General features: G+C 39.7%; 1 protein-coding gene and 1 long non-coding RNA gene across 7 annotated transcripts in view; one reads left to right on the plus strand and one right to left on the minus strand.

The window, feature by feature from the left end:
- Positions 1-22,459, minus strand: part of LOC134284183 (uncharacterized) — a 531,430-nt gene that overhangs the window by 67,258 nt on the left and 441,713 nt on the right. The window lies entirely within an intron of this gene.
- The window catches only part of LOC109623254 (transcriptional activator protein Pur-beta), a 31,389-nt gene continuing 28,058 nt past the window's right edge, over positions 19,129-22,459 (plus strand). For 4 of the 6 annotated variants that reach the window (XM_029856278.2, XM_062842664.1, XM_062842665.1 and 1 more), the window contains exon 1: positions 19,144-19,391. The gene's annotated coding sequence lies outside the window, so the exon portion shown is untranslated. The other 2 variants (XM_062842667.1, XM_029856277.2) reach the window with 2 other exon arrangements.

The raw sequence follows: 22,459 nt of genomic DNA on the forward strand, positions 1-22,459 counted from the left end.
CTGGTCTTCTGTGACATGTTTGCTGCTTGGGTAAAGATGAAGGAATTTCTAAGGAATTTCTCTATAGATTTCTCCAGGGATTTCTTCATTACTTCTGCAGGGATTGTTCCAGGAATTACTGCTGGGATGCCTCAATCAATGCCTGATGATATTCCTCAAGGAACTATTGCAGGAATTCCGCTAGGATTCCTCCAAAAACTTCTCAGCAACTGTTTCTCTAGGGTTTGCTCCAAAAATTCCTTCCGAAATACTTCCTATGATTTCTTCAGGAATTCCTCCAGGGATTGCTGTAGGGTTTTTATTCAGAGATTCCTTCAGGAATTTCTCATAGAATTCCTACAAAAAAAAAAAATGTTGTCAGGATTCATCCATTAAATTTGCTGTGATTCCTTAAGCAATTTGTGCAAGTTGAAATGGATATCTTTTTACTCGATAAATTTTGAACTGGATTTCTCTTTGTCTTACGTTCCCGAAAGTAATTTCCGTAATTTCACTCGAATACGTCGTACTGCAGCAATTATTATATTTATGCAATTCAGTATCATAATTTCTATTTAATTAAACTCATTTCGGTATCATAATGGTCAATTTTTTCGAACTGGTTTATTATGCAACTGAAATGAGTTGCATAATGAAAAATAGTTGCATAATGTTCATTTTGCAACCCATTTGAATTGCATTATGAACATTATGCAACTCAAATGAGTTGTATAATGAAAAAATCATTGCATAAAATTTTGTATGTCACTCGTTGCAAAACTCGATTTTTTCAGCATTCTTCGTATTTATTCAACTCGGCAAGCCTCGTTGGATAAATGTACGACTCGTGCTGAAAAAGTCAACTTTTTGCAACTCGTCACATAAATAACTATTATTCATTCATTTATTTTGCTTTACATAACAATTATAATAAAATTGAATCAACTTTTCCGCATCAAAACACTAATTTCACGACTGCACTCCTCCATCCTCGACCGCGTCCTATATAACAATGAAAGAGGTGCTGTTGGAGTGCCAAAAAGTTAAAAGAAAGTGAAAAGTCATCATTATGGTTACAAAACAAGTTACAAAGTCATCATTTTTGTTTTGTTGACCTTATAATTAACAATGGGTGGTGCTAGCAAGAGAGGAGTAGTGGTAACCGTGCGGGAAATCATGCTACATCATTTTGATTTCCAAAGAGGCTGCCGAACACGTACAGCGCACGGAAACCAAGTGCTTTCCAACAAGCACTGAGGTGAGTTAGAATGTCATGACATTTAATCAGTGTGTTTCATAAGTAATGTTTGGTGCTAAGTGTGAAGTGCGGCTCGATAATCCAAAGGTTATTAGTTCGATACTTAGGTGACAAGATTTTTTTATTTCGAATATTTTAAGTTGCATAAGGTGCTATATTACGTCGCAATAGTGCATACCGTTCATCGCATAAGATATCGCTTCAAGTCATATAGCGTTATTATTTTCCCGTCAATGCACCTACAGCGCCTCCACTTTTGTACGCATAAGGCACTTTTACTGCATCTTATGCGATGTAACTTTACCGTATAAAAGTACGTATAACATGAACATAAACTTCATTATACGTGCAAATTCGGCACCAACATTTCAAAAGGGTGTAACTGCTTTTGCAACCAATGCCTTCTCACAGAGCTGTGGGTCGTATTTCATTCATCTCACGAAATTCATATTCATTAATCGAAAGAGGAGGATTTTATCTTTCTATTTGTGCTAGTGGATTGCTCGAGAGGGATGGGATACGCTCCACGGCTTTGTGAGAAGGCATTGGTTGTAAATGCAGTTACGCCCTTTTGAAATGTTGGTGCCAAATTGGTTGTCGATTTCTGTACAGTTCCTGTTTTGTTATCCCAGAGGTGCAAGAAATCGATTGCGATGAAAAGGTCCCGTTATCATAGAGATTTAAATCCCAGTGAAAGAGCGCCCCTAATCAAACACAATCTATTTGAATTCTGAGAAAAACAAAACGATGGTACTGATATTAATCCATGCATCGGAACTCTAGCCCCATCCATGTCTTGCTTATAATTTAGTCCCAGGACAACAAAGAAAAACCCGGGACTATAGGCTACTTGCAAAACTCTGTCAAATTTGAGAATGTGTTCTGCAATAGGAAGGCACGTGAGTCCCTGAATTACCAGAACTTAACAGTCCTTGATAGGTTAGTACGCAGTTAGATACGCAAAGCATGTTTGTTTTCCTAACATCAAGTGTAGTCTCGGGTGGGCAAAGTTCGATTCTTTAACTATCAGCTAGGCAGAATAAATGCAATTTTAGAAACTGTCACCAATAACAAGGACTTTGTACCATGAATCCTTATTACCAAAACACATTACCTCAACTTGACAAACCGGATGTCACTAGGGATCGGTTTGGTAGATCTTGAACCGTAACACAACACATAAAGGCGATCTACCTACGTTACGGGCTCCGTTAAAGATCGAGCATATTTTAAACCCCCTCAACCATTCATCCATGAGCACGGGTCGCCTGACACCTTGGATTGGGGCTCCCTGTTTAGTGGACTTTTACCTCCGGAACAGGTGGTCCGTAGTGTTATTCTTAGCCAATTGAGACAACCGCTACCGACACTACACAGCCATCTAGGCTGATCGGGAAAAGAAGTTAACATTGATGGTTAACTTCTGAATGAGCCCGTTCAGCCGTGGTCGATCCTGCCATACGTCGCTTTGAATACGATGAACAGGGGGTGCGTTGGTACCTGGCATATATTATTCAACCACCTACAGCTCATTTTAGAAGCCGAACCTATGAATATGGTATATGAAAAACTTGTGCGGCTAGACCAAAAGTTACGGAAACTCGCTCTTTTTCAAATATTTAAGGTAAATGTCACGAACTACTTTCGAGAAATGTCAATTGACATTCACCATGAGTAGGAAAGACATTTTCGTTTCAATTTCAATCGCTTTCTTGAGGGGACAAATGACCCCTTCTGTCCGCCCCCCTTGGTAGCTGCTCAGACTCCCAGAACTGGAAAATTTCCGCGTTTTTTTATATAGTTTCGCATTCTGTCGAGTACCGTGCTGCAACCTCGTTGAACTCATCGTTCCTTCGGCTCCACATATTCAACGTTGGTCTCAACTGCCATGTTGATGGCTGCTTTTGGCAGGCCTTGAGAGAGACTTCATGAACTCGTCCACGTCCGGCAACGCAGCCTCGAGATTTTAACACATGACAAACCTAATGCTAGGAACGATATGCCAGAAACGGGAAAGCACGCTTAGAACAGTATACACAATTCCTAAAGCAATCCAAGGTGAAATTCATAGAGAAATCCTTGGAGAAATTTTTAGAGGTAGCTCTGTGTAAGCTTGCTTACAGAAACCATTAAAAATTCCTTTACATATTAACATAGATATTACAAGACAGGTACTTCGTAACGAACTCTGTACGCTTTTTTTTTTTGTAGAAACCTCCTAGAGGAACCCCTATCACAATCTCCGAAAAGAAATCCCTAGAGACATGCTAGAGAAATTTCTGGAAAAATCCTGGCGGAATTTCTAGAATATTAGTTGGAGAAGTTTCTTTTCAAGTCCATGAAGAATTCTCTGTTAGGATTCCAAATGAAACTCCTTGAGAAATAAATGGAGGAATTCATGAAAAAGTTATGTGGGAGTGTCTCAAGCAATTCATAGAAGAATTTCAGCAGAAATGGCTTGAGAAATTCTAGCATGAATTTCAGAAGAACTAACAGCAAAACAAATAGAATAATCTCTGCAGGAATTCCGGAAGAGAAATTTCTAAGGCAATACCAAGTGGTATACGATATACGAATATCACGAGGAAATTCTGCAGGCAATAATTTCTGCAGGAATTCCGGAAGAGAAATTTCTAAGGCAATACCAAGTGGTATACGATATACGAATATCACGAGGAAATTCTGCAGGCAATAATTTCTATAATTTCTGGAGAAATAACTTAGGGCATGCATAGAACAGAGCCCCAGGGGTCGTTCGCATATCAGCTGAGATGCTCAAAGCTGACCCCGTAGTATCCGCACAACTACTGCATCAATTATTCTGCACCCAATGGGAAACCGCGACATTTCCGGCGTCTCAGTAAAGGTACCCAAAAAGGGTGACCTGACTGTATGCGGTAATTGGCGGGGCATCATGTTACCGTGTATCGTGCTCAAAGTCTTCTGCAAAGTGATTCTTAACCGGATACAGGAGAAGATTGACGCAACTCTCCGACGGCAGCAAGCAGGATTCCGTGCCGGACGATCCTGTGTGGACCATATTGTCACACTCCGTATCATTCTTGAGCAAATCAATGAATTCCAAGTGTTCCTGGTGTTCATTGATTACGGAAAAGCTTTCGACTGTCTCAATCACGGAAACATGTGGGAAGCCCTCAGGCGCAAGGGTGTCCCTGAGGCCTTATCGAAGCACAGTACAGGGCATTTTCGTGCAGAGTACTGCACAACGGTGTTTTGTCCGATCCCATCCGGGTCGTTGCTGAAGTGAGGCAAGGATGTATACTATTACCGCTACTGTTCCTCATCGTAATCGACGAGATCCTGGTTGGTGCGATTGACCATGAACTAAATCGTGGATTGCAGTGGCAACCCATTACCATGGAGCACCTAAATGACTTCGAACTGGCTGATGACGGCGCTCTGATATGCAGAGCAAGCTCGATGATCTTGCCAATCGCTCCTCAGCGGCAAGTCTTACCATCAACGTCAACAAGATCAAATCGATGGATGTAAACACTGTCAACCCTTTCAGCTTTACGGTAGCTGGGCAATCAGTGGAGAATGTTGAAAGTTTGCAATATCTTGGTAGCCAAATGGCGGCACCAAGATCGACATAGGTGCACGGATCAAGAAGGTGAGGGCTGCTTTTACTTGATCGCACTATTAATATTTGCGAAAACGAAACTTAGCTTTCGGGGCGCGTTGTACCCTGTTCTGTGTAATGGACTTATCTACTTTTCCAATCAAACAAGTGAACAGTCACACGTGTTATTATGCTGGAATAAGTGTGCGGAGACTTTTTCGTCAACATAACAGCTATGGCATGCGAAGGTCCTTCATCGCCACGCACGCCACCCAACGCATACAACGGACGACGCGAAGAAGAATGACGGACGGCCCTTTCTTTGCGCCATATCCGTTGGAGAGAGGAGCCGCATGGTGGTGGGTGGAACGAACGGTGGTGAGTTGGGTGGGCTCGTCTCGCCCGATGCGTGAGTTACCACACGACCACCATCAGCGCTGGTAACTCACGTTTATGCTTTGTTCCGAAAATGGTTTCGCATGTCGTCGCGCAACTTTCTGATAACTGCTTCCCGATCAAGTCGCTCAAGCTTAACATACCTAACAGAGGGCGCACGGTGTGTTGAAACAGGATTATTATCGCACTTTCATGAACCTAAAATATTTTTTCGTTATAAGTTAGCCTTAGCTGTATATATTAAGATTCTGGAGGTTAAAAAATCTTTCATCGGGGAAAATTAAAATAAATTCGATTTTAGTATTTTACCACTTTTCCCATATGATATGGTATTACGCAAATCTGATGAACCTTAACTCCGCTAGAAAAAGTCCCCTTTCTAATAATAAATTTGATACCATTTGGAGAGAAACGAATGCAAAAGTCTTTACATCGAGTTTAAATTTATTTGGCGTTCGTTTCATGTGTCCAGCCCACTACAGTCTTCCGAAAGTCATAAATCATAAAAGTCTACATTCCTTCCGTTTGTCTGGCACATAGATATTTGTAATGGAGGTAAACAAATACTTCCCATTAGTGCGACTACATTATTTTGTGCTACATTTGCGGAAGCACCATACACCTGTGACTCATACCATTTGCAGCACATACCCTTCATGTGTTAATTTGCTTGAAATGGCGGGTATTAGTTGCTCATACTTTGCATGTCAAACCACATCCACATGGATATTTGCCAAAAAGTATGAGTCAACTATACTGAGCGTGCGTGAATTATTTGTAAAAGTTCTGCCTCTGATCTGTTGAGGACTTTTTCCATACAAAATCTTAAAAGTTTCAAAGACTTATAAAATACCTAAATACCTTTAGGTTTTAGTGGGCTGTTGAGTCTCAAATAACAAAAAGTTGACACAAAATACGTAAGATTGGCGTTGTCATGTTATGTTAATGCATTCAAAAATGATTATTCAACATTTGGTTTAAAATAAGGTACACCGGGGCAAGTTGAAATGGGTGGGGTAAAGGGCCGTTCATAAACCACGTAGACTTTTAGGGGGGAGGGGGGGGGGTCTAGCCAAAGTCTACGCTCCATACAAATTTTAAAATGTTTGTATGGACAAAAGTCTACGAGGGGAGAGGGGGTCTGGTCTGAGATGGCCAAATTTTGGTCTACGTGGTTTATGAACAGCCCCTAAGATGAAACAGCGGGTTAACGTGATTATCTAGTCATGAAAAGCAATTTTAATGTCATAACATTTTTTTAACCCTCTAATACCCAATCCCGCCTTTAGACGGGGTATAGTTTGAGCATTTTTGTAATTTTTGTTTCGTGAAAAATAAAACTTTTTATATTTTTGGCTGATATTTAGGGCTGTTCTGTATATCTCAAAATGGTCTTTAGTGTATTTTGAAGCGTATTCACATTTTTTAAAAATCATTGAAAAATTGATGTTTTAGTCACCTTTTAGAAGTCATTGTTTATTTTGTATTAAATCGCTACAATTGACATATTTTAAATTTTTCCCAAATCATTCTATCCTTGTTTAATAGTTTAAGGGAATCGAATACACTCTAAAATTATTTTCCTTAAAATTACACGGAAAATAAAACTTTCTGTGAAAAAAATTTAAAATAATAATATTTCAACAATTATCATAAAATCTCAAAATGTTTTCATCTCATAAAATCCGTTCCCCAAATTGGCTTCCAGGAAAAATATAAAAGTGTAGGGATGTTCAAAAATAAAAATTAGAAAAATCAAAAACTGAAATTGACGAAATCGAGATTTAAAAAGAATCATCTTCCAAAACATGTTTAAATCGATTTTAGATGACGAAAAATGATATTTAGATCAAAATCAAAAATTTGGGTATTAGAGGGTTAATCAAACAATCATTTGGTCAAGAATAATTACTCAAATTGTTTCAGACTCTAGTTTAATTTAAAAACACTTCACTAATACTTTACTTTTGCAAAAGAAAATAAAAAAATGAATAACTCTTTTAAAGAAAAACTAGAAAGGACGAGCAAATTCCTTTTAATTCTACTACTGTGCTTATCTTCGGACAGATAGGCCTATTTCGTCTGTGACTTACAGACTTCTTCAGTGTCAAGTGCTCGACTGTCGAGCACTTGACACTGAAGAAGTCTGTAAGTCACAGACGAAATAGGCCTATCTGTCCGAAGATAAGCACAGTAGTAGAATTAAAAGGAATTTGCTCGTCCTTTCTAGTTTTTCTTTAAAAGAGTTATTCATTTTTTTATTTTCTTTTGCAAAAGTAAAGTATTAGTGAAGTGTTTTTAAATTAAACTAGAGTCTGAAGTAACAAGTTCTACTAAAAGCTCTAAAGTAATAGTAAAGTACTCAAATTGTATTGATTTTTTTTAAACATCGCAAGTTTTTTTTATTAAGACTTAACCTTACCGAAAGCAACGCATGCATAATATATGTCAATGACAGTTTATGGTATAAGCCTAAAATATATTGGAAACATATCAATTTGAAGGAATCTGATAGATTGCAATAATAGTAGTCCGACCCGAATGATCATTTTTGATTAAAGGGTCGTTAATAAATAAACAAACAAACAATAATAGTAGTCTCGTGCAGTGATTTTTCTATGTTCGTCTGGGTTATCTGTAGTTTATTTTTATAAGACACTTTGGTCTTGATAAAAACATCATGCATTTTAATGGTTTCAATGTTATGATTGCATAATATAAGCATTCTTGTTAACAAGTAAAATTCCTTCTTTTTTGCAAAGTGAGTTTGGCAACAGATTCAGTATGGGGAGAAATATCACTTGTTCTTTCAGAGCGTGATAAAAACGAAATAAAAAGCAAAAGTGATGAAGACGACTAGTAATAAAACTGAAAAACCACTACACTGTACTTACAAAGTGGAAACTATCCATTTGAGTTGATTTAATAAGTCACCCGTGCACTCGATACCTTCCAACCATCTTCTATGTGTTATAACTATTTAGCAATCAAAATTTATTCAATGATTCCGAAATGAAGAATAAAATAACTAATAAAAACTTAAATAGTTGTACTGAAATCTCAAATTGTGTCAATCTTTCCTTATTTTGCACACCACTGTTTGTTGTTCATATAATGTAGTCATAATATATATAATTATGACATTTCCAGAACATTGATGTCTTCTTAATCTTGATCTACATTTTCAATTTTTATTTATCTGTTAATTTAGTTGAATTTTTTCTCAGCATAAACAACAAAGAACATATCTTAAACTAAGTTAAAAGTTAATAGAGTTAAGTACCGTTCCTTTTAATTGCACTACGATTTTGCAATCTTTGACGGATACGTATTTCGACCTCAGCTGTTAGGTCATCTTCAGTGTCTCGTACTTAATCCGATATTCTTTTTACGTACATGTTTATGTACATGGTTCATCATCATCATATCTAAAACTGTTTCAATTAAACATTGATTGATTACACAATAAAAAAATGATTACATATGCTTACCTTAAAGTACGTATATCAAGGGCGAGTGTCGAGAGAGTAATTAAAAGCTATTCTATAAGGGCAAATTTATTCACCTCGGATTAACCGGTAAACCAGGCTTATCCATATAGTTAAACCAGGTTTAACGCTTAATCCAGGATGAAGAAATCGGCCCTATGTGTCCAACATGCAAATAAAAGTATTCATAGGATAAATTTTCAATTAGTAAAACATCGAGCCTTGCAAAATTCAGAGCATAATATACATAAAAGTTCTTATTATGTTCGAAGAGCTATCAGTATTTCGGCTAAACTAGCTCAAAACAACTTATTTTCTAGTTAACATGAATGTTAAAAAATACGCGTGATTAAGTCACCATATTTGTTAAATTATTTCGCAATCGAAGAATCTTTCGTGTCCGTGTGATCGTCGTTTAGGTGTTTCGTTACATGGTTTGGCATGCAAAGTATGTGCAACTAATACCCGCCATTTCAGGCAAATTAGCACGTAAAGAATATGTGCTGCAAAAGATACGAGTCACAGGTGTATGATGCATCCTTCCAATGTATGAGTCGCATTAGTGCGAAGTATTTGTTTACCTCCATTACAAATATCTAATGTTGACTTTTATGATTTATGACTTTCAGCAGACTGTAGTGGGCTGGACACATGAAACGAACGCCAAACGAATTTAAACTCGTTGTAAAGACTTTTGCATTAGTTTCTCTCTAAATGGTTTCAAATTTATTATTAGAAAGGGGACTTTTTCTAGCGGAGTTCAGGTTCATCAGATTTGCGTAATACCATGTTATATGAGAAAAGTGGTAAACTACTAAAATCGAATTTATTTTAATTTTCCCCGATGAAAGATTTTTTAACCTCCAGAATCTTAATATATACAGCTAAGGCTAACTTATAACGAAAAAATATTTTAGGTTCATGAAAGTGCGATAATAATCCTGTTTCAACACACCGTGGGGCGTGCGGTCGTGGGGTGGTGCCGGTGCGTATGGATGCGCGGTTTCTATGCAAGGGATAGGAGTTCCCATCTCTCCAAAAATAGAGTTCCAACGTAGTTGGAGGTAGGTACAATAAAGAAGTAATGAATTTCGTACACGCGTGCAGCACCCATTGACTTCGGTTGGGATGGCATTGGGACGGCGGGCGCGAGGTCATCGACCCGCCGCGGTGGAACTTTCTTAGTACGCACAATCGACAACTACACTTATTTTGCTAGTTGATTCCGATGTAATCCCCCCGTTTTTTCAAGGCTCATTGTTGATGTTTTGGTTATATTTATTCTGCAATTGGAATCATTGGGGACAGTGACAAAGACGTCATGGCTGTTTCTAACATTTCTACGGAAACACGGCACTCTCGTTTTAATTATATTCAACACACATGATTTCTTTTAATTTTAAGGGCAAACATTTCAATGACTTCGCTAAATTTCACTGAAATTTGGAAATAACTTATGCCAAAATTTTCGACAATGTATTACAGAACTGCTCGTCTAATTTTGACAGCTGATATTCTTTTTTATCCGTATTAACGGGATTTTTAGCCATAGGCTAAGCTAGCTCATCTCGGAACCCACACTTTATGTACTTTCCTTCCGAAGGAAGAACTTACATTTTGTGAGTTTGTCGGAAGTGGGATTCGATCCCAGGTCCTCGGCGTGAGAGTCACGTGTTCTAACCATAACACCAGGTCCGTTTCACAGCTGATCTTCTTCAGTTTGCAACCTAGTCGGTAATTTGAACTTTTACCGAGATTTTGGAACAGGAAACTTATAGAATATACCTAGGTGAATTAATAAGTGTACATTTCCCGCGTAATAAAGATGTTGTCGCGCGCGGTGTCTGATGATGCGTCTTTTCATAACTGCCATTGCCACCCACGGTTATCCTTCGCGCGGGGTGTTTCCATAATCTCATATCATGCATAATGATAGGGGTAGGACTGCCTATGAGAAACATAAATACCTCTTAGTTGACTATCATCCATTAATGAGGTGGTTTTGCGTTTGTGTTGGTCCTCCAATGCGCTGATCATGACGGAGTCGTCGATTCTGTTCCGGGGAGGGCACATGCAGCGCATGACTGGCATTTCGTACCTACATGAAGCAACTCACTTATGGAAATCGATCGCTCGATGTCAGGGATGAGTGCTGCTGTCGCGAATATCAGTAGCCGACTGTTTGGAATTTCAATTATATCGTTTGTACACGTGGCATTCGGTGCAACTGGTTGGCCTGAAGAACGAGTCTATCTTTCTATCCCATTCAGATGATGGATGTTGATCTAATATGGACATGATTTGAGAACTGGGTGCTTATATTTTTAAAGTTGCACAGTTAAAACAAAAATGTAATTTTAAATTTATTTTCATGCACATATTTGGAGCATGAAAATAAACACGAAATTACATCGAGATTGAAATCTACACGATTCAAGAACGTCGACCAAACGTGTAAATCTAAACGTCGTTGAAATTTCAATTTGGCTCACGCGCGGCTCGTCTGCGTTCCGTTTTCGTTTGTTCCCGTGACGTACGGACCTCTCCCCGGCATTCGGAAGCAGCAGTTTGAGTCAATGGAATGGTAGTAATGTTTTTATTTGAAAGATAAAAAAAACTGTTTTACATTTTAACATAAATAAAACACAACATTTATACTATATAAGTTGGTTGATAAAGCGCAAAACGCAGCAAACTAACGTGTACCATCTCAGGCGCGTTCTGCTGCTTGCTGGACGTGATGAATAGTCGTGGTATCTGGAAGAAAGCAGCATTCTGGATCATACTTTTCGGTATCACAGTCGAATATGAATTCAGCTCTTACCTGCAGATACATTGGTGATCTTTTATACACTCGCTGGTACGAGTTAAACTATTCGACGTGTGGTACAGGAATAAATATCTTCGAGAAACAATTCAGCAAAGGCACACGATCCAGCGCGACGGCCATACTTGTATCAATTAACTGACGCGGTAGTTGACATGCCGATTGGAATTTACAGTTTATTCAATTGAAAAATCAATGCGTAGTAAAATACTTTGTATTTTGATGTAACTTTGAATCTTTTTCCATGCTCTTACTATGTGCATGTATTTCAACTCAAATTTCAATTAAATTTTGGTTTCAAGTCGTTTAATTTTACAGCTATCATGTTTTACATCTCATTTAAAATTAATTAATTTTTGCTGTGTGGTTTCAAGAATAATCATTTATTTTTTTAAGTTTTAAAACAGGTACGCATTATAATTACACTGAACCCTCAAGTGATTGCGCTGTTGTATTTTGTATAACATGTTGAAAATATCTCGTTTTTTATAGCATTAGTACTGAAAGTTCGATCGAGACAAATAAGATGTTTGAGCATTGTTTTTTTTTTGGACAAATATTTGACCCTGCGTACTGGGATCTTCATGCTTATTCTGTAAAGCCTTAGTTGGTCTCGCAGTGAATCCCGAATCTTCACTTTAAAACTTTAATACATATCACAATCTTAGGGAGATCGAAATTTGATGGTTGGTCAATAATCCACTCGTGGCAGTCAGGCCTCCAGTTAGCCTAGTGGCAAAGATTTTTAAGTAATATATTTGCTAGTGGTTAGGGCTATGGATCGCCAATCCGGAGACGGCGGGTTCGATTACCGTTCCGGTCGGGAAAATTTTCTCGACTCCCTGGGCATAGTGTGTCATTGTACTTGCCTCACAGTATACAAATTCATGCAATGGCAGGCAAAGAAAGCCCTTCAATTGATAACTGTGGAAGTGCTCAAAGAACACTAAGTTGAAGCGAGGCAGGCCAAGTCCCAGTGGGGACGTAGAGCCATAAAGAAGAAGAAGAAGGCAGTCCACATTTATTCTTTTCTGATATAACACAGCGTTACCGGGGCCCGTGGCGCAGTGGTCACACGTTCGCTTCATAGGCGGATGGTCATGGGTTCGATGCCAGCCCCGGCACTTGCCATTTTTCGTCAATAAGGCATTTTATGAGACGTTTTAAATCAGCTGTTTTTGGAATGTTTACCAGTTTTGAAGTCCAACCGGTGGGCCCATTTATTTACATTTTTGCTAGCATAACATGTGATACAGGCCCATCCAATAAACGAGGTTCATTTATCTGCAAAAATGCGTCAATCCGCCCACTATAATAAATATCCGTTGACCGTGGGGATGTTTTTTTCATCTGCTAGTGACATCATGCAGCTCGGGGGATTGATACATGCTACATTAGAAACCAAAACATCTCTGCCTGCAAAAATCTGGTTGGCGCTCACCACATGTTATGCTACTTTTCGCGGAAACAAAAACATCAAATGTAAACAATAACAATGAGCGGCCCACCGGTAGAACGTCTCGTAAAATAGCTTATTGCACTTCACCCCGAGAGCTGCTGTCACTGTCCCTCTTCTGAGCTCATGGCTCAAACGGACACGGATGATTGGACATCGGCAACACCCCAATCGGACTGGGAAACCACACACAACCGCATCGTCGTACTCATCATTCTACCAATGACGGGGTAGAAAAGTCAAAGTAGCATAAATGCAACCAGTACGATAAAGTAGAATAGAATACATTTAGGCGCTGTACACTTTTGTTTTATTGCATGAAAATAATCATCTATATAAATAAAAATGGAATGGTGTTTATATGTCACGAATAGGCTCGAGAACGGGTCAACAGATCGACATGATTCTTTCACTGTTGCACTCCGCCAGGGCTCCGACGTGTTCGTCCGAAAAAATAATTAGAAAAAGTGACCAGGAAGGCAAGAAAAACGGGAAAATTCCATTTTGAGGGGCATTTATTCATGGAACCGGATGTCAAAAAAACAGAGTAGGCAGGCAGGACGACGTTTGCCGGGACTGCTAGTTTGTATATAAAAATAGCTTTCCAGAACAATTGAAACAATTGTGAATACATTAAATCACAAAATTAGGACGCATACATTATTTACATTTTCGGTTTCAACACAACATTAATAGCAACAGCCTTTTTGTTTTAGTTGAACACAGCCACGTCAACATTAAAACATTTTTACAGAGCAACTGTTGTGCTCATTCTACGAGTGAAGCGACGTGACACAGCTCGACTCCGTACCTCGAGGTGAGAAATTTCGACTCGAATGAGGTAAGTCTCCATTTGATTTACACAGCAAGTCACTCCATCCGAGTCAAGATTTCTGCGTCACGTCACTCCACTCGTAGAATGAACATATGTGAGTATGATGGATTATCCTGAGTAGCATTTTGAAGCTTCACAAATATATATATCTAGTCAATAGAATACTGTATAAAGCTGGAATTTTACATTTGTAAAAACAAACTTTGTTTAGTAATCAGTCAAAATTTCTGCTTCATACAGCATTCCGTTGGCAAGATATCCCAAGCAACGCAAAGTTCGTGTTTCACTTGAAGAGCGGATTCAGAAGTTCAAATTTGGTTAAATTCGGGCTTCGTTGAACTTGAATCTTCAAAAAGTTACACATGTGTTGTTTATGAACATGTACATGCTTTTGATTTCTCTTCAAAACGACATTAAAGTCGAAAAGAGGTTCAGAAAGAACTTACTTTGAACTTTAGAGCGGAGCTCAACCAAATTTTAATCGAATTCATGTTGAATGTTTGCATACCTCTATTACGAAAAAATAATGAAGCACTACAAATGCATTTTAAAATATAACATAGTGTAGTGGAACATTACAAATGCGCAAAAAACAAGGATTTCACAAGTGGACTAATACAACACATAACATATACTTTGCCCTGTTACTCTATTGGACAACAATTCCAATGACAGGATGACGAGGTTTCATAAATGTTGTTGATCCATTAGTCAATCCTGTAATCGTATTTTCTCTGGCAGGTTGCCTTTTGTTCGCAGCATTAGTTGCTTTCATAGCTTGAGTTTTGTCCAGGAATTACTAATCCTAAGGGGGCATCCAGGTTTGGGTTTCATCACTAGAGTTCTAGTTAAATCTATGGTTCTATACATTGAAGTCTGTGCCAGAGAAAGGTTTACATCTCTAGTATTTAATCGCGACCCAAAATGGTCAGAATGTGGGTAATCGAAATAGGATTGCCGGCCTCCATTTTGCCAGAACCCTTTAAATGTGCATTAATACTATGGGAAAATTTACAATTTAAAATAGGACACAACACAAAAATAAAACTTGTAATACCTCTAAAATTCAAATACAGTTCAATTATACACATAATACCAACTTGGAATGTTCCTTTCCGAGCTTGCTGCTTTGCTTCTTGACGATATATTTCACTTGTCGCGTCCGCGCGATGATAATCAACACAATTACGGTCAGTAAAAACTGATAAACTGGTGCCAATTATCGAATTTGGCACTTATTCATTCCATTGCACTTTTAGCAATTGCCGACCAAAACAAACTGAAAATGTCAAACTGTGCAAGTTCACAAGAAGCTCCACGTGAACTTCTTTTGCATTTTGTCGTTAATTCGGGTTCAAAAAAGTTCACACAGACAACTTCAAGTTCAGTAAAAGTTCACATGCCAACCTGTTTGACCTCTAATAAAATCAAATGAAAAAAAAATCAAATCAAATGAAATGAAATCAGCACTTTGACTAAAATCCCTCAGTGCTCAGCAACGCATGGAGCCGACCTACTGAACGCATACACGGAGCATTGGTAAGGCGCCGGCTTTCAACGAGGAAAACTCGAGTTCTAGTCTAAGAGTGAGTGAAATATATGAAAATGTAATTCAAGAAAGTAATCAATTAGGATTCCACAGGTACTAATATCTCTTTAAAATCTCTTCATTGACGGGGCCCGTGGCGCAACCCAAGCAGCACCTGCAACATCATCCAAAATGTAGTTTTCTATGCTTTGGTCTAAAAGAGTTGCAATAAAAGCGCACGCAACTTCCATCTTGTCAGTTGAGTTGCATTTAAACTCCGAATATCGTTAAGTTGCAGCTTTGTTTCATAGGAATTACAAATAACATCGTATTTAACATCGATTTATGGAGGCGGAGCTTACATATTCCTCACAAGTGGCAATACAGTCAGCTTGCATTAAATGTGCTATGTAACACACATGAAACATCTGACTCTGGTTTGTTTGTTCAGATCAGGTTCCAAATGTGTTGCAGAAAACTTGCGCGTCTTTTCATTGTGACAGCTTTCTAACTTGTGGCAAAGACGGTAAAATGAAGTAACACGTAACTTCAGTAGCTTTTATGGTGCATTGAGCAGCAAATCTTTTACAGAGCTTCTGGTGTAGTATGTAAGGTGCGTGGTTAATACTCCTGGTGTCCATGGTTCGAGTCTGAATATATTTTTTTCTTTTTTTATTATTCCCCCTAGCTCAAGCTGCATAACGATTTAAAATTTGCGCTTTTTGCGTTTCAAAGAAGAAGCAATTGTGTTCTGTTGTCCTTAATTTGAACAGTGAATAAATTGCACTGATGTTGCTGGTACTGGCTTTGAAACAAGTCGTGTTGCTTGGGAATTGGTCACACGTTTGTTTCATAAGCAGATGGTTATGGGTTCGCATTCGTCAGTTGCGCTTCCCCCTGAGAGCAGTTAACACTGACCCTCTTCTGAGCCCATGGCTCAAACGGACGCGGATACATGGACTACGGCGAACGGCACCTCATAATGGACCCTCAATCGGACTGGAAAGAGGAACAACCAACATACTCGTGCTCATCATTCTACCATGATAGGATAGAAAATGAAAGCAGCGCAACGGCAACCAGTTTGATATAGTATAATTAGAATAGAATACATTAAGGTGCTGGACAAAGTGTTAGTACAGCTTCCAATTGGAATCGCTCACGCAGTGCCCTAGCAGACAAAAGAGCTGTAAATTAGGTTAAGTGATTAAACGTCTCCACCAAAGGCTGTAGTAAGGGTTGTTCGTTTTAAGGGAAGGTATCATAGGGTTAGAATTCGCTTTGATGATAAATAATACGGCATTTTAAATTTGAATTCTGTCAAGTAGATTGCTTTACAATCGATCACACGCGCCTGATTTACTTCTTTTTAAGTCTCATCTCATACTTTTATTTTTCAGATTGTACGAAATTTCCCCGAAAACCAGTTCCCTGAATACAGCCTTTGGTGGAGACGTGCGGTAAACCACATAAGGGGCTGTCCATTTATTACGTAAGGGAATTTTTGCGATTTTTCGACACCCCCTCCCCCCCTTGTAAGATTTTTTGTATGGAAAGTCAAATATTTTTGTATTGCGCGTAAGATTTCTCAAACCCCCCTCCCCCTATAGACCCTTACGTAATTAATGGACAGCCCCTAACATAAGTGGAAGTCCTTGGTCATAGCTAGGGACAATGGAAATTCGCGGCAAAATTTCTCAAATTTCGCGGGCCAACATTGCGAGTTTCGCGGTGATTTCGCGTCACCATATTTTTGATCGTATTGTTAAAGAAAACATCAATTTTGCATGCGAAACGAATAATTCACTTGGATTTTATGAGGCGTAATCATAAATTTACAGGGAAAGTAACAAATTTGATGAAAAATTGGAAAAGAAGTTGATGTAAAATGTATTAAACTATTTAATTATTTTACATTGGTAAAATTTATCAGCCAATTTATTTTTTAAATTTTAAAATTAGCGAAACTTTGAGGTTATTTTCTGAATTTTCTCAGATTTCGTGTCATTTCGCGGGATTTCTTAAATTTCGCAACCATTGCCCAATTTCGCGGATTTCGCGGCTTCCGCGAAATCGCGAATTTCCATTGTCCCTAGTCATAGCGAAGGAAAAAGTTGTATCCTTTTCCAGCACGCGAAATTGTTACATCTTTCATAAAAGGCGTTGAATTGTCACATATTTTGGTAAACAAAAAAAACATCTGATCCAACCAATATTCCAGTTTTGGCAAAGAATACAGGAACGAAGATTGGCATCTGAGATATGCGCAAAACTAGCTGCTGGAAATCCACTTATTCATGGTGGTATAAATTAATTGAAAACTTCGAAATAACACATCCACGTTCCACATATCGATCTTAATTTATATTTAAAGATATTAAATGCACTTTCGACTTGAGTTTACAAAGTTTTATTACAATTTATATCTTATTTTAGATCTCCACGTGCTGCCAGTCTAGATCTATGAGGTCTTTGTTTTACTTCACAGCAATGAAAAATAATATACGTGCTGAAAAATAGTATGGCAATAATTTTATAATGCATTTGACATTTCGATGTCCTGTATACCAGCGTACGAACTCGGAAAGGCATCAACTTTTTGAGCCAGAGTTCCACTTATGTTATGTGGGTAAACGCCGACTTTCACATATCAAAGGTTAGAAATAGCATTATTTTCCTCTTCAAATCTGACTGCAAGGACGTGGCCAGGGCCGTTATTTTACTCTATTGAGCATCTGATGGTTGCACAGTGAGAATGGTTATGAGTTATAATAACTCCTAGTCAGTCATTCAGTCGATTCATTGTGCAACTGTTGGTTAGGGTAAATCACGAAGTAGGTACCAACGAGTTCAACCATATAGGGCTGTTTGAAGATCAGAAGGAATTTCTCGGCCTATCTTGATGCATGGGAAATTTCTTGGCTGAATCGCACAAGAAACCGTTTTTTCTTCAATCGCAGTACGCAGTTGCGAAGAAATGACAGTTCAAATGGCAGTCACCGTAGAAAGTTTCTGCCAGGAATCGTCCAAGAAGTTTCTTGAGCGATTCCTCTTGAACTCCAAACCAGGCTTATGGCCATGAAGATTATTTTCGAACGCAGCAGACGTATAATTTGTTCACGTTGTGTTGCCACGTTACGCTGGAAAGTGTCATGGCTTCTTATTTTGTTCCATGCTCCATCCTCTGTTGAATTAAGACCATATGTGGAAAGGTACATAGGTCTTTGGAAAAGACTCTTTACTGCATTGTACAGCATTAATTTTACCGTACCAAAAATTGTATACTACGCAACGCAATAATGAAAACATTCCAAAAATCTTTTGTTATGGATTACTGCACGAATTTATACTGGCCTGCTTACTCTCACACGAAATTTGACGTTTGAGCGGTGTCGGCACCTCCAAACGTCAAATTCTCTGTGAGAGTAAGCAGGCCAGCCTAAATTCGTGCACACGCTCATTGGTGAATATCACAACATGGAGACGCTTGGTTGCTGAAGCTGTCGCACCACACCCCTGCTGTATCTGAATGCAACCGTTCATCAAGCCGGTGTCACCCATCACCACCCACTGAAATTTTCCGGCATTTCCCCCGTACTAGCTGGGAAACGGCTGTAGGATCAACGTTTGTGGAGACTTTTTGACATAGCGACGGTTCGCGCACCGCGAGGTATCAGCCACCATCAAGCAACGTCCAAGTGTGAGTGTGCGTCAGTTTTCCTTTCCGTTCCTCCGCTCCACAGGCGCGGGGTGGTTGAGTACCACCCCACTCGCGCATTTTGGACAAAAAGTCACTCAATTTTCGCGATTTCTACGGCTTGCTTGGCTGCTGCTGGCTGATGGACTGATGCCTCTCACTCTCGTCGCCGTCGGTGTCAAGTTCGGTAGAAGGTTGAACGCGCTTGGCAGTGGCCGTCTGTCGTCGTCCGTCCGTGTGTCGTTCGGGATTCGAAAAGAGAAGTGTGCAGAAGAACAAAAAGCAGCTCTAGAGGCTGCCCTCTGTGTGCTGCAACTGTGCGAAGCAAAAATCTACAATTTATGGTGAGTGTTTGATTTTCGGGACGCCTTGTTGTGTGATTCGGGTAGCGACTGTGCCTGGCGTCGGAACACGGCCCACGGGATGTGGATTACGGCCTAGCCAGTAGTGGATTGGTGGAAAAGTGGAATACATTCGCCCAAAAGCTGGTATGTGGATTTTGTGTGAAAGTTATGAAATTGGAAGAAAAAGTTTTTTTTCTCTGCCTCTTGACACTCAGTAGGTTGATGGGGGTTGGCTTTTGGGTTGCCGGGGGGTGTTGGCTACGTGTTGTGTGCGCTGGGGGTTGGGGTGAGTGGTTGCAAAAGGTGGAAGAGAGTGAGCGCAAATGGAAAATTGAGTGCGCGTTCGAGAGCGTTGAGATCCGAGTCTTCTCTCCTGATGTTGGTGCTTGGTAGGTGGTGTTGGTTGCGGAACATGAAGTGTTGCTAGGTTGAACTTTTGTTCTGTCTTTCGAATGTTATGAAATTATTTCAACGTTTTTGTTGATAAATATGGTCCATGTAAATAAGTTATTTATGCAGCGAGTTGCACAATGAAGACTTTACAAGAGCTATACATTTATTCAACTAGGCATGGCGGGGCTTAAACACAATGTAACAGACTGATTTAGTGGAGAAAATAAGGCCTTTCGAGTAAAAAATAATAAAAACAATAGAAAATTACGAATTATTCTCACGATTGGAAGCAATCGGTGAAGTACTAAAATGAAAGCAGTGAGCTCGATTTTTGTATGGTGAGATGATCAATATTCCGGTTCTGCAATGAAATGGTGGGTTTTATGATTTCTTGCGTAATTTGATGCTGTTTGAGCATAAGTTTGGGTTACTGTGTAGTTGAAATTGCAAGAAATAAATAATAAAACAACACTGCTACCCAAGCTTTTGCTTAAAAAGCTTCAAATTAGACAAGAAATCATAATACCCAGTGGGTATTACCCACGCTTACTTACCTTACTGGTCAGACTAAGGCTTGAGTGACCTCTGCTGTACATAGAAGTCGACTTCATTTTGCTCGGTTTTTGGCTGCGTGTTTCCAGTTCCGCACTCTGTGAAGTGTCCGCAGATCGTCCTGCACTTGATCGATCCACCTAGCTCGCTACGCACCACGTCTTCTTGTACCGGTCGGATGACTCTCGAGAACCATTTTAGTTGAATTGCCATCCGACATCCGTGATCCGCCCACCGTAGCCTCCCAATTTTCTCGATTTGGGCAATGCTTGGTTCTCTCAGCAGTTGATGCAGTTCTTCGTGGTTCATTCGCCTTCCCCAATGCCCGTCTTCCGACTGCACTCCACCGTAGATGGTACGCCACACCTTTCGTTCGGAAACTCCAAGGGCGCGTTGGTGTTCTGCACGTAGAATTCATGCTTCGTGCCCCGGACTTCGTGAAAATCGTAACACTCGTGTTTATCCTTACTCTCCTTATTATACCCTCTAAAGCAATGTTGAACAGCAAGCACGAAAGACCATCACCTTGCCGTAACCCTCTACGAGATTGGAAGGAACTCGAGAGTGTCTCTGATACTCGAACTACGCACATCACTCGATCCATCGTCGCCTTGATCAACGATTCGTATCAGTTTATCCGGGAATCCGTATTCGTGAATAATCTGCCACAGCTCGTCTCGATCGATTGTATCATACGCCGAATTAAAATCGATGAACAAGTGATGTGTGGGCACGTTGTATTCGCGGCATTTCTGCAACACCTGGCGGAAGGCGAACATCTGGTACGTCTGTCTTGCAATTGGCGATAGACGGCGGCGCATTGCTAGGATCCATCGACAGGAGGAGAAACTCGGGCATCGATTCAACACATGCCAACTGAGAGGCGGAGCGGTGGAAAGGTCCTTTGTCCAGGAAATGGAGAATCGTGATGCCGATATTCTCAAAGGTGGAAGCGTAGAAGATCAATGGAGCGCCATCCAGAACGCTTTCATCGCTAGCAGTGGATCACATATGGCACCGGGACGAAAATAGTGGAGCGAAGGAACGCCAATGCCGCAATATAGCGAGCAAAAACACAACTATTCGATCAGCGCTATTCAGCTCTCGAGAAGGAATTGAAATGCTCCTGTAGACGGGACAAACAAGTGTGTGTGGACTCCCTAACTATTGACTGGCCAGGCTAACTAGCTGAAACGCTGGTTCACTTTGGAAGCCTCTTTCAAGTGTTGACCGAGTCACCAACATCTCAGCATGATCCGCCAAGAGTTTGACGCAGTACGTGTATGAAAAGAGTATCTGTATTTTCATTGCTATGTATATATTGAGCAATGTAAGAAACCCATACAAAAGGTAGTATTGTATGATCTTTGGAAAACGTTGAGATTTCTGGACAGCAACATAACTGTTATGTGCGACTTGAAGGTACTAACGAGTATGAAGAAGTTACATAAGATTAGGATTCCTTTCACTTTGACGCACAAAACAAATTGCGCTTTACTTCATGGCCCACCGTCTTCTCAACATAAAAAGTGAAAAAAAAAACAAAAAACAGAATACTTTATAGAAGTGCTGAGGCCCGTGGCGTGGTGGCAACACGTTCACTTCATAAGTGGAAGGTCATGGGTTCGATCCCAGTCCCGGTACTTGCAATTTTTCGTTAGTTGCTCTTCCCTCGAGAGCGGCTGACTCCTGACCCCAATCGGACTGGAAAAGGAATAAGAGCCACACATTAACATCCTTGTGCTCATCAACCAACAACAGGATAGGGTAGAAAAGTGATAGCAGCGCAAAGGCAACCAGTACGATATAGTAGAATTAGAATATAATATATTCAGGTGCCGTACAAAGTGTAAGTGAGCTGCTAATTGGAATCGCTCACGCAGTGCCCCATTGTACAAACAAGCTGTAAATTAAGTTAAAGGCTTGAAGAAGACTTTGTGGAAGAATGTAGTAGAATCCACAGGGTAGCAGAGCTAAACGACTACGACAGAGAATTTATGGATGAAATTCTGTGAAAAAAAACAACGGAAGAAGCACAGAAGGAATGCCACAAAATTACATCTCGAGAAAAAAGTCCGCTGAGTCAGTCAACCTGTTTATCTTAATTGACAAATTCGGTTCAA

This window comes from Aedes albopictus, chromosome 3 (genome assembly GCF_035046485.1).
Source record: "Aedes albopictus strain Foshan chromosome 3, AalbF5, whole genome shotgun sequence".
NCBI lineage: Eukaryota > Metazoa > Arthropoda > Insecta > Diptera > Culicidae > Aedes > Aedes albopictus.